At 43.7% G+C, this 10,749-nt stretch overlaps 1 non-coding gene across 1 annotated transcript; it reads left to right on the top strand.

Moving 5' to 3' along the window:
* Window positions 1-1,267: 1,267 nt before the first annotated feature.
* On the top strand, window positions 1,268-1,340 carry TRNAS-CGA (transfer RNA serine (anticodon CGA)). The gene has a single exon. It is a non-coding gene; the product is annotated as a tRNA-Ser (tRNA).
* Window positions 1,341-10,749: the final 9,409 nt, after the last annotated feature.

Genomic DNA, 10,749 nt, shown 5'->3' on the forward strand with positions numbered 1-10,749 from the left:
TCCTCAAGCTGTTTTTACACCTTTTACCTGTCCTCCTCGTAATATTTTCTTGTTGCGGAATAAACTCAATTCAATTCAATTCAACTAACCTCGTAGTTTTTCTGGGAACGCAGTGAGCCTAAGCCCTAGGGAGTTGGGAGTTGTATGCCTCATTTAACCTACAATGGTGCCTTATTCGATCACTCAGACATGGTTTGAACATTTCGCGCTTGTAAGGAATGGAAGGCTCTGCTATCGCCGCGGGCGTAATACACTTCTCGGGAATACAAACAAATTAAGCAAGAAAGAATAACTGCAGATGTAGACGAAAGGGATGGACGCATATACGATCGTTCTGGCGTGCTGAAGATCTGTGTGTTGACTTTACAGCTAGATGTTGCTGATTGCTTTCCCTTATTCTTTGCCTGAATATTGTAAACAACACCTTCCCGTAATTTTTCTCTGTACCTTCTGTGCGGAAATTTCGCATCCTCAAAGAAAGCCCGTTTTGGCAGTGGGCCTCGTAAGTTGCTGTGTAGAAGTTCTTGAACATAAGTTTTACATTTGTAGTGTTATCGAGTGCGTAGTTCCAACATCTATTCGCGTATTAGGTTCCCCGAATACGTTTCCAAGATTTGTATTAGCTAGCTTCTATGTATTTCAGGCCTATGAAGAGGGAATCGCGGCAGGGGACGATGTTCGGAATTTGTCTGCGTTACAATTTTCGACTGTTGTCACGAGAAAGCCTGTGCAAGGTATGTCGGTAGCGTATTTGCGAAGCCCTTTTTGTAGCGATTTCGTGTTGTCAATTCTCGGTGGCCCTAACCTCTTGTTTCCCGAATCTCACGCATGCACGCATCTCATGCATGTATGCACACACACGCGCGCACACACACACACACACACACACACACACACACACACACACACATATATATATATATATATATATATATATATATATATATATGTTGTGGGCATTTATAAGCTACACTTGGTCATCTGTACATGATCATCATCACGTGGTGTTCATACGGCGTTCTTCTTCATCATCGCCTGTGGGGCTCGCTCTTGTGTGATCCGCGCTTTGGGCGTGGTCGGTTCGCCGCATCTCCGACGCGTAATAAATGTCGGGATAAGTGCTGCATATATATATATATATATATATATATATATATATATATATATATATATATATTAGTCATATCATAAGAAGCCAACAAACACTGACACTCGCAGGGTTCTTCTAGTACACATAAATACCCAAGAAAGTGGATGGGGAAACAGCGCCGCGGTAGCTCAATTGGTAGAGCGTCGCACGCGAAATGCGAAGGTTGTGGGTTCGGTTCCCACCTGCGGCAAGTTGTTTATTCATCCACTTTAATTTCCATTAATTTATCGTTTCTTTATTTCATTCGTTAAGCACAAGTAATTTCCCCTATGTTGTCCTTGGTGTTGTTGGCTTCTTATGAATAATAAAAATCGGGACCCTCGGTTAACCCCCTCTTTTCTCGATTATCACACAACGAGGGTCTCGAATCCGGCAACATTGATGCCTTCAGGTAGCATGTGTGGGTTTATTGACCAGTTGCCTTCACCCAAAAAGATCACGTTCTCGTGACGCCTGCGGAAGAAAGGTAGTTCCACGTCCGCCGCCGGTCTGTGAGTGGTGGCGCTGGCTAACGCTCGCAGGGTTCTACTAGTACACATAAATACCCAAGAAAGTGGATGGGGAAACAGCGCCACGGTAGCTCAATTAGTAGATCATCGCACGCGAAATGCAAAGGTTGTTGGTTCGGTTCCCACCTGCGGCAAGTTGTTTTTTATCCACTTGAATTTCCATTAATTTATCGTTTCTTTATTTCATTCATTAAGCACAAGTAATTTCCCATATATGTTGTCCTTGGTGTTGTTGGCTTCTTATGAATAATAAAAATCGGGACCCTCGGTTAACCCCCTCTTTTCTCGATTATCACATAACGAGGGTCTCGAATCCGGCAACATTGATGCCTTCAGGTAGCATGTGTGGGTTTATTGACCAGTTGCCTTCACCCAAAAAGATCACGTTCTCGTGACGCCTGCGGCAGAAAGGTAGTTCCACGTCCGCCGCCGGTCTGTGAGTGGTGGCGCTGGCTAACGCTCGCAGGGTTCTACTAGTACACATAAATACCCAAGAAAGTGGATGGGGAAACAGCGCCGCGGTAGCTCAATTGGTAGATCATCGCACGCGAAATGCAAAGGTTGTTGGTTCGGTTCCCACCTGCGGCAAGTTGTTTTTTATCCACTTGAATTTCCATTAATTTATCGTTTCTTTGTTTCATTCATTAAGCACAAGTAATTTCCCCTATGTTGTCCTTGGTGTTGTTGGCTTCTTATGATATGAATAATAAAAATTGGCACCCTCGGTTAACCCCCCCTCTCTTCTCGTTTATATATATATATATAAGAAAAAGAGTACGACGTACGTTGGATAAGCACAGTATACTTGACTGACGTTTCGGCTGGTGGACCAGCCTTTGTCACAGTAACATATACATGCATTTGGGCTTCCATATACACCCGCGATACATCAGCTAAAGTTGTGCGCAATAATAACAACAAGAAAAAACATAAATATAGCGATACCACTGGCGATAGCGATAACACACATGTGGCGCACAGTACAGAAATGAATCGTTCGTTTAATCAATATTACAATGTAAACCACTTGCAATCAGCAATAAAAAAATAATACAATAAAAAGAAACATGGAGATAATAAGGCACTGCGCGATAGTGCATTCAGGGTGCAGGTGAAGCACACTGCTCAGTAGTCATCATAGCGAGCAGGATGAATGACCAGGGCTTTTATTGGCATGCGTACGGTGGAATACAGTGTCGTGTGCAGACTACGGACATTATGTGACAGAATTGACGCAACAGCGAAAAAAAGACAATATAAATAGAGGGTTCTTGAAAGAAAGCTGCGTCTCATAGAATAGATAAGGCGTCACGGCTAATGTCAAGCATGCTTAGTAGGCACGCTGGTTAGTGTGCCTGTGCTTTCGTTAATGCCAGATGACACGGTGTTAAACTTATAGGTTAATTTGACTGGCGGACTTCGCGATCGTGATGGGAATGAAAGCCAGATTCAAGTATAGTGGCCCTGAGTTTTTCGAAAGAATGCCCTGGTAACCGAGTACGTCTTGATAATGGAACGTTAGGAAGCGTATTGGCATGCGATCTGTGGTTATTAAAGCGTATTCGAAACGAGGTTTCTGTTTGGCCAATATACTGTTTTCTGATAACTGTGCGCTCAAGCATGTATACAACATTCGAGGTATCGCAAGTAAAAGATCCGCGAGGACGTACTAATCACTCTCTCTGCGGTTTGCATGTGCACACACGCCTTGCACCACGCTTCCTCAGCCGTAACTATGTATATATATATATATATATATATATATATATATATATATATATATATATATATATAATGAGCAGCCAACAAACACTGACACCAAGTACAACATAGGGGAAATTGCATGTGCTTAATAAATGAAATAAAGTAATGATAAATTACTGGAAATTAAAGTGGATGAAAAAACAACTTGCCGCAGGTGGGAACCGAACCCACAACCTTCGCATGTCGCGTGCGATGCTCTACCAATTGAGCTACCGCGGCGGCGTTTCCCCATCCACTTTCTTGGGTATTTATGTGTACTAGTAGAACCCTGGGAGTGTTAGCCAGCGCCCCCACTCACAGACCTTGGCGGCGGACGTGGAACGTCTTTTTTTGCCGCAGGCGTCACGAGAACGTGATCTTTTCGGGTGAAGGCAACTGGTCAATAAACCCACATATGCTACCTGAAGGCATCAATGTTGCCGGATTCGAGACCCTCGTTAAGTGATAAACGAGAAGAAAGGGTTTTAACCGAGGGACCCGATATTTATTAGTCATATAATGAGAAGCCAACAAACACTGACACCAAGTACAACATAGGGGAAATTGCATGTGCTTAATAAATGAAATGAAGTAATGATAAATTACTGGAAATTAAAGTGGATGAAAAAATATGGCTGTGGCTTAGGTAAGGTTAAGCCCAGGATGCGAAGCATAATAGCCTTTATTTTAGTTGTTGAACCACTGTTTAGCCTGGTGAACTGCTGTTGCTTGGCTATATTTGGTTCGGCTAGACGAAGAAACAACTCATGCATTACTGCTTCGCCTTCAAGAGTGGAACGCGACAGCGTTCCCGTCGACCCGCCAAGGGGTGTAAGACAATGGGCTACAGGGCAGCGACTACGCGCCCCGCATTGGACGCGGTGAGCGTCGAGCAAAGCAGCGTTCGGCGCGGCAACGAAATGTGCGCCTGAGCAAGAGACGCACGCCTTAGAAACAGCTCGTTTCTAAGGCAACACCGCATTCACTAGAGGCGCTTTTGTACCGCTTTGAAGCATCGTACTCGTGGCTCAGTGGTAGCGTCTCCGTCCCACACTCCGGAGACCCTGGTTCGATTCCCACCCAGCCCGTCTTGCAAGAGTTGAGCCAAAGCCACTTCTCCTCTGTCGTGACGTCACGGTGTCACGTGGTTTCATGGCGACACCGCCGCGCCTGAGGAGCTGGGTTGAGCTCTCGTAATATGCTTCGCATAAAACAACTTGCCGCAGGTGGGAACCGAACCCACAACTTTCGCATGTCGCGTGCGATGCTTTACCAATTGAGCTACCGCGGCGGCGTTTCCCCATCCACTTTCTTGGGTATTTATGTGTACTAGTAGAACCCTGGGAGTGTTAGCCTCCCAGCCTGGAAGGCTGGGAGGCTAACACTGGAACACACTGGCTAACACTGGAACCACCTGGAAGTGGAACACTGGAACTTTAATTTCCAGTAATTTATCATTACTTTATTTCATTTATTAAGCACATGCAATTTCCCCTATGTTGTACTTGGTGTCAGTGTTTGTTGGCTTCTCATTATATGACTAATAAATATCGGGTCCCTCGGTTAAAAACCTTTCTTCTCGTTTATCACTTAACGAGGGTCTCGAATCCGGCAACATTGATGCCTTCAGGTAGCATATGTGGGTTTATTGACCAGTTGCCTTCACCCGAAAAGATCACGTTCTCGTGACGCCTGCGGCAAAAAAAGACGTTCCACGTCCGCCGCCAAGGTCTGTGAGTGGGGGCGCTGGCTAACACTCCCAGGGTTCTACTAGTACACATAAATACCCAAGAAAGTGGATGGGGAAACGCCGCCGCGGTAGCTCAATTGGTAGAGCATCGCACGCGACATGCGAAGGTTGTGGGTTCGGTTCCCACCTGCGGCAAGTTGTTTTTTCATCCACTTTAATTTCCAGTAATTTATCATTACTTTATTTCATTTATTAAGCACATGCAATTTCCCCTATGTTGTACTTGGTGTCAGTGTTTGTTGGCTTCTCATTATATGACTAATAAATATCGGGTCCCTCGGTTAAAACCCTTTCTTCTATATATATATATATATATATATATATATATATATATATATATATAGAATTCTTTCTCATTCATAAATTTAACACTGTTTCATCTGGTATCAACGAGAGCGTAGGAAAAATGTCGTGCCTTTCTGCCATATCTTGGTGTGTATATTCTTTTACAGCATTGACAAATCATGCCAAATCAATTTGTTCTGAGTCTTGCCATGTCACTTGATATCATTCTGTGATCTCATGTATAATCATCGCGATACCATAATGATATTTCATACATATTATTTATCGCATTTATCGTGCTCAAGATATACAGACTGCTGCACTTTTTCTGTAATTACTTGCAAGTGTACACGTGCATGTACTCTTGATTATACCTACGTGCGCATGCCCATAAAAGCGGGTGCGCACTTGTATCTGTGTTTATTCTGACGAAGGCCGTGCCACGGCCGGAACGTTAAACCATTAAAAATGCAATTTTCGTAAGTGTGCTCCTCGGTTTCTTCAACTATATATATATATATATATATATATATATATATATATATATATATATATATATATATATATATATATATATATATATATATATATATTTTCACAGAGCGATAAACATTGGCTTTGAGAATCCTCCAACTTCAGCAGCTTTTATTTTATTATTTGCGCCATGAGTGCTTTTTTAACTCCGGACATGTTTCGCAGAAGAAGTACACCCGTATGTTCGTGACATGTGCGGTGGGCCACTTTGCACAGTACACCACGTTCGAATATTTCGACGAAGGTCACGGTAGTTACACGCCGCAGATCGAGCCTTTGTGGCATCATCAAGCGTGTGCGTCATCGCAAAGCCTTCCAGGCCTTCACCTACTCTCTGACAACTCACAAATACACTTTCCTTACACAGCGCGAAGACCGCCTCCGTGCAAGCAGCACTTCAGGCGGTGCGCTCCACCAGTCTCGTTGGCGTCCCCCCCCCCCCCCCCCCGGCTCCCTTATTGACACTCGTCCCGACAGAGTGTGGGTGATTGACGAGCCTCTCCGGGGAGTTTGCGAGGGGCTAGGGGAACGTGTTGCACCCTGCCTGCAGTATGGTTTCCCCCGCAGCTTTGCACACTGGCGCACATACCGCAGGAGGAGCGTTGGCATCACATCGGCGACCGGCGATGCTCACCAGCAAACCAATCGCGTAATGGAGCCCGATAATGATTTCGCGGCCGCTCCGGGCACAAAGATGCCTGCGGCGGGAGGGAATGCTGGGCCAGGTGCACAACTCTCCGCCGGCCACCTATATAGAGCTCGTTAGCCTGTCGGTAAACAGTCGAGAAACGTTTGCAAACAGGTCGAGTGCGCGGGCTCGCTTCCTCTCGCTTATACCAGAGTGAGAGGCTTTCATCACGCCCTTATCTCCTACTTGCACCACTCCAAGCTGATTTTGATAGTTTGTAATAAATTAGCTAGAGCTCGCTTCCTAATCTTTAAGCCCAGGAGTTGCATAACAAGTGCCATGATTGCATGGACTTTATGGCACTTCACAAAGGTTCAACCATCAAAGAAAAATATTCACCGGATCAACTAAAAAAGAAAAGCCCAGCCGTCTCATTTCCTGCACCCAACGCCTAGCAGTCGGCACTTTAACCGAATTTTAAAATCGGCCTCACGCTCTCTATTCTATGCCGCGAAGACTAATTAAAGCAAACCTTCCCAAATTGTACGCCACCTGTCTTCGTTTATGGCAATGAAGAAATGCCTACGCGCTTCATGATTGTCCGTTTGCGAAACGCTTTCGACCAAGTTTTATTTCGCTGTAGTTGCCTGCATTCGATTCTTGATCCTTGTGTCTTCGTATTTTGTCATTTATTTCTTCGTAACGGCGCTTAGCGTTGTCGATCACATTTACTTTCTCGATCACACGCACAGTTATGAATGCTTCAGACGAGCCAACTGTCGCATCCAAAATGAGAGAACTACAGAAGAGGGTCTTGTATCAGGAGAGCTCAGCTCGAGCGGCGCACCTTTATTTGTAGAAACATGACAACCGTAGCATTGAGTGATGGAGGAACAGAAGAAAATACGTACATTAACAGCATTCATGAAGTAGAACAAAGGGAAATAATTATTAGCAGCAAAACTGGCATCATTACTTTTTTTATTTAGGACAAGGAATATTTGTACAAATGCCGGCGTAAAAGTTCACCCTAACAGCTGAAGCTGTGGTTTACGGCTTGTGGCAGCAGATGCAGCAGTGCATCTTGAGCACACAACTAAAAGATATATCTGCTTTGCAGCTGATCGTTTTCGTCGCTGGATTTGCCGCACGTGGAAAAAGTTGTATTAAGCGTGTGGTGTCACCACGCTCTTATCGGACACCTACGTGGTTCCCTTGGCGCCCTCCCTACCACAAGAGGGCAGCACGATAGCACACTCATGCCGCAGCGATAAAAGAGGCGTTGTTGTTGTGCCCTGCCCACGGGCTTTGATCGCCTTAGACTATGAGTGTTACCATGTGTGCAAATTGTTAGTTTGTGGCGGTGTAGAATTGAATCCGGGTCCTTGCAGTGCTGATATGCTCCAGACGCTGATATATCGCAGAAGACTATTAGGGATGGCTTGGTAGAGCTTAAGAAGCGGTTGGAAGTCGCCAAAAGATGTCAATTCCCCTTCGACACGAATGGCCAACCTGGAAACGAATGTCAGAATAATAGTACAAAAAGTAGAAAATTGTGAAACCCTTCACAATTCTGTTGAAAAACTTCAACAAACACTCATCTTGCAACAGACAAAACAGGTAGAGCTAGAAGATCGGAGTCGGAGGTCTAATCTTGTGGTTTTCGGCATAGATGCCCGAGCAAATGAAACAGGCTAATCTGCGACACCATGTAATCAAGGAGGTGTTCAAGGACAGGCTTGGCACGAAGTGTTGATATGTTGCCCGAATACATGGCCTGGGTAAACATCCTGGAAAGCGACCTGTAATCCTGTCTTTTTCAAAATTATATGAAAAAAATAAATGCTACGCAACTGGAAAAGCTTAAGGAGACGCAAATTTCCGTGCAATATGACTTCTTTGTTGGAACACTAAGAAAACGAAAACGGTTATGGCAAAGTGCCAAAGCTCAAAAAGAGCAAGGCAAGAAGGTCGCACTGGTGAACGATAAGCTTCGTATCGATTCCCAGTTCTACGCATGGAATGACGTTTCGAATACACGTGTTGTGCGATCCGGGAAAGATCCTACACAAAGAGCGTAGCTTTCACGGTCTACGAAATTTACGAATGTTCTAACGCAAGAAGCATTGTGAATAAAATGGAATAACTAGAAATATTGATTTTGACTTACGACTGTCATGTGTTTGCTGTCACTGAGACGTGGTTGCATGATAGCGTACGCAATAATGAAATTATTCCCCGCGGCTATCAGATGCACAGGCGTGTTCGAGGCACCCGTGGTGAAGGAGTTGCTGTTATTTCTAAACTCGGTATTGATGTATGTTTGATAAGCCAGATTGCCGATCACGAAAGCCTGTTTCTGAACGTCACTGTTAATGCGGTCACATTTATGCTTTGTGTTGTTTTTAAACCCCCTGAAATGTAACAACTTTACGACCAGCTACTTCTAAACCGTCCACGACACGTAATTATTGCAGGAGATTTCAACCTTTCGGCTAATAAATGGGATAAATTAGTTTACGGGAAATCTAAATCCAGGGATGGTATTTTAGACACAATGTTAGCTCTAAACCATGATTAAATTGTCTGTGAACCTTTGTAAGTGATATGGTTTTAATTGGTGCTATTAGTACTTTCGCTTTCACTTTCACTTTCACTTTCACTTTATTTCCTTAAAGACCCTCATGTGAGGGTATTACATAAGGGGTGGGACACATATAGGTTAACAAAGTAAACAGAAAAATGTTGAACGAGTTATACAAACAAAAATGATTATTGTGATGCAAGCGCACGCGTAATTTGGTTAAGGAACATAGATGGGCATGTGATGGCAGCAAGTTCTTGGGGAAGGTCGTTCCAGTCGCAAGCAGTCCGGGGGAAGAATGACGAAGCAAAAGTTGCTGTGTGTGCTCGTGGTCGAGACACCTGCTGCTGATGTCCGGTGCGAAGAGAGAAACGTGGTGGGGGAGGGCAGATGTAGGGTTCCTGTGATAGCTCGGAATAAAAGAATTTATGAAATAAGCTCAAACTAGAAATGTGGCGACGAAGTGCAAGAGTAGGTAGGTTGGACTGCGATTTCAGAGATGATATGCTGATATCAAAAGAGTACGAGGAATGAATGAATCTAGTTGCCCTGTTTTGAACTGATTCAAGTGAATTAGCAAGGTATACTTGTTTCGGGGACCAGATGGGCGATGCGTATTCTAATTTTGATCGAACTAGTGATTTGTATGCGAGTAGCTTAACATGCAGGGGGGCAGAGTGGAGATGACGCTTTAGGAAGCCAAGCGTTTTGTTAGCAGATGAAATAATGTTCGCGATATGGCTATTCCACGTAAGATCCTGGCTAAGATGAACACCGAGATATTTATATGATTGGACAGGGTCGATAGGAACGTTAGAGATAGTGTAGGGAAACAGGAGAGGATTAGTGTGACGGTGGAAAGATATATATTTGCATTTGTTTATATTAAGTGTCATTAGCCAGTCGTTGCACCAGTTTTCTACCAGATTTAGGTTATTTTGTAGGGATTGTTGGTTAAAGGTGTCAGTAACTGTTTTGTAAATAACGCAATCGTCGGCAAACATCCGAATATGGCAATCTAATTTCTGAGGTAGGTCGTTAATATAAATTAAAAACAAAAGAGGCCCAAGGACGGATCATCATCATCATCATCATCATCATCATCATCATTTTTATTTTCACCACTCGATACAAGGTGAAAAAAGGGAGAGCCGGAATAAAAGCCGAAAATTCTTCGGCTTGACAAAGCTCCGGTCTCCCAGATAGGCACGGTAGCGGCTCGTGTAGCAATACAATCACTCATGAAGTGTAGATACAAGACTATTTTTACACAGAAATACATAGACATTTTCGTGTTATTACATAGAAACTAGTTATAATACAGTAGTGTCAGATAACTCCTAGTATACAATTACAATCTGTTATCTTGCGTTTTATTACTTAACACAGACTCCGTCGCATATATCATAAGAAGGCAAAAACAATGTATACATATATATATATACATAATTACATACACATACATAAATAAATATAACAAATTTCACAGCAGTGTACAACAAACACAAGTTGGGGTATCCTTGGGGTACCCCTGAGGAAACTGGTAGTAAGCTAGACATTTGTTTA

This window comes from Dermacentor albipictus, chromosome 1 (genome assembly GCF_038994185.2).
Source record: "Dermacentor albipictus isolate Rhodes 1998 colony chromosome 1, USDA_Dalb.pri_finalv2, whole genome shotgun sequence".
NCBI lineage: Eukaryota > Metazoa > Arthropoda > Arachnida > Ixodida > Ixodidae > Dermacentor > Dermacentor albipictus.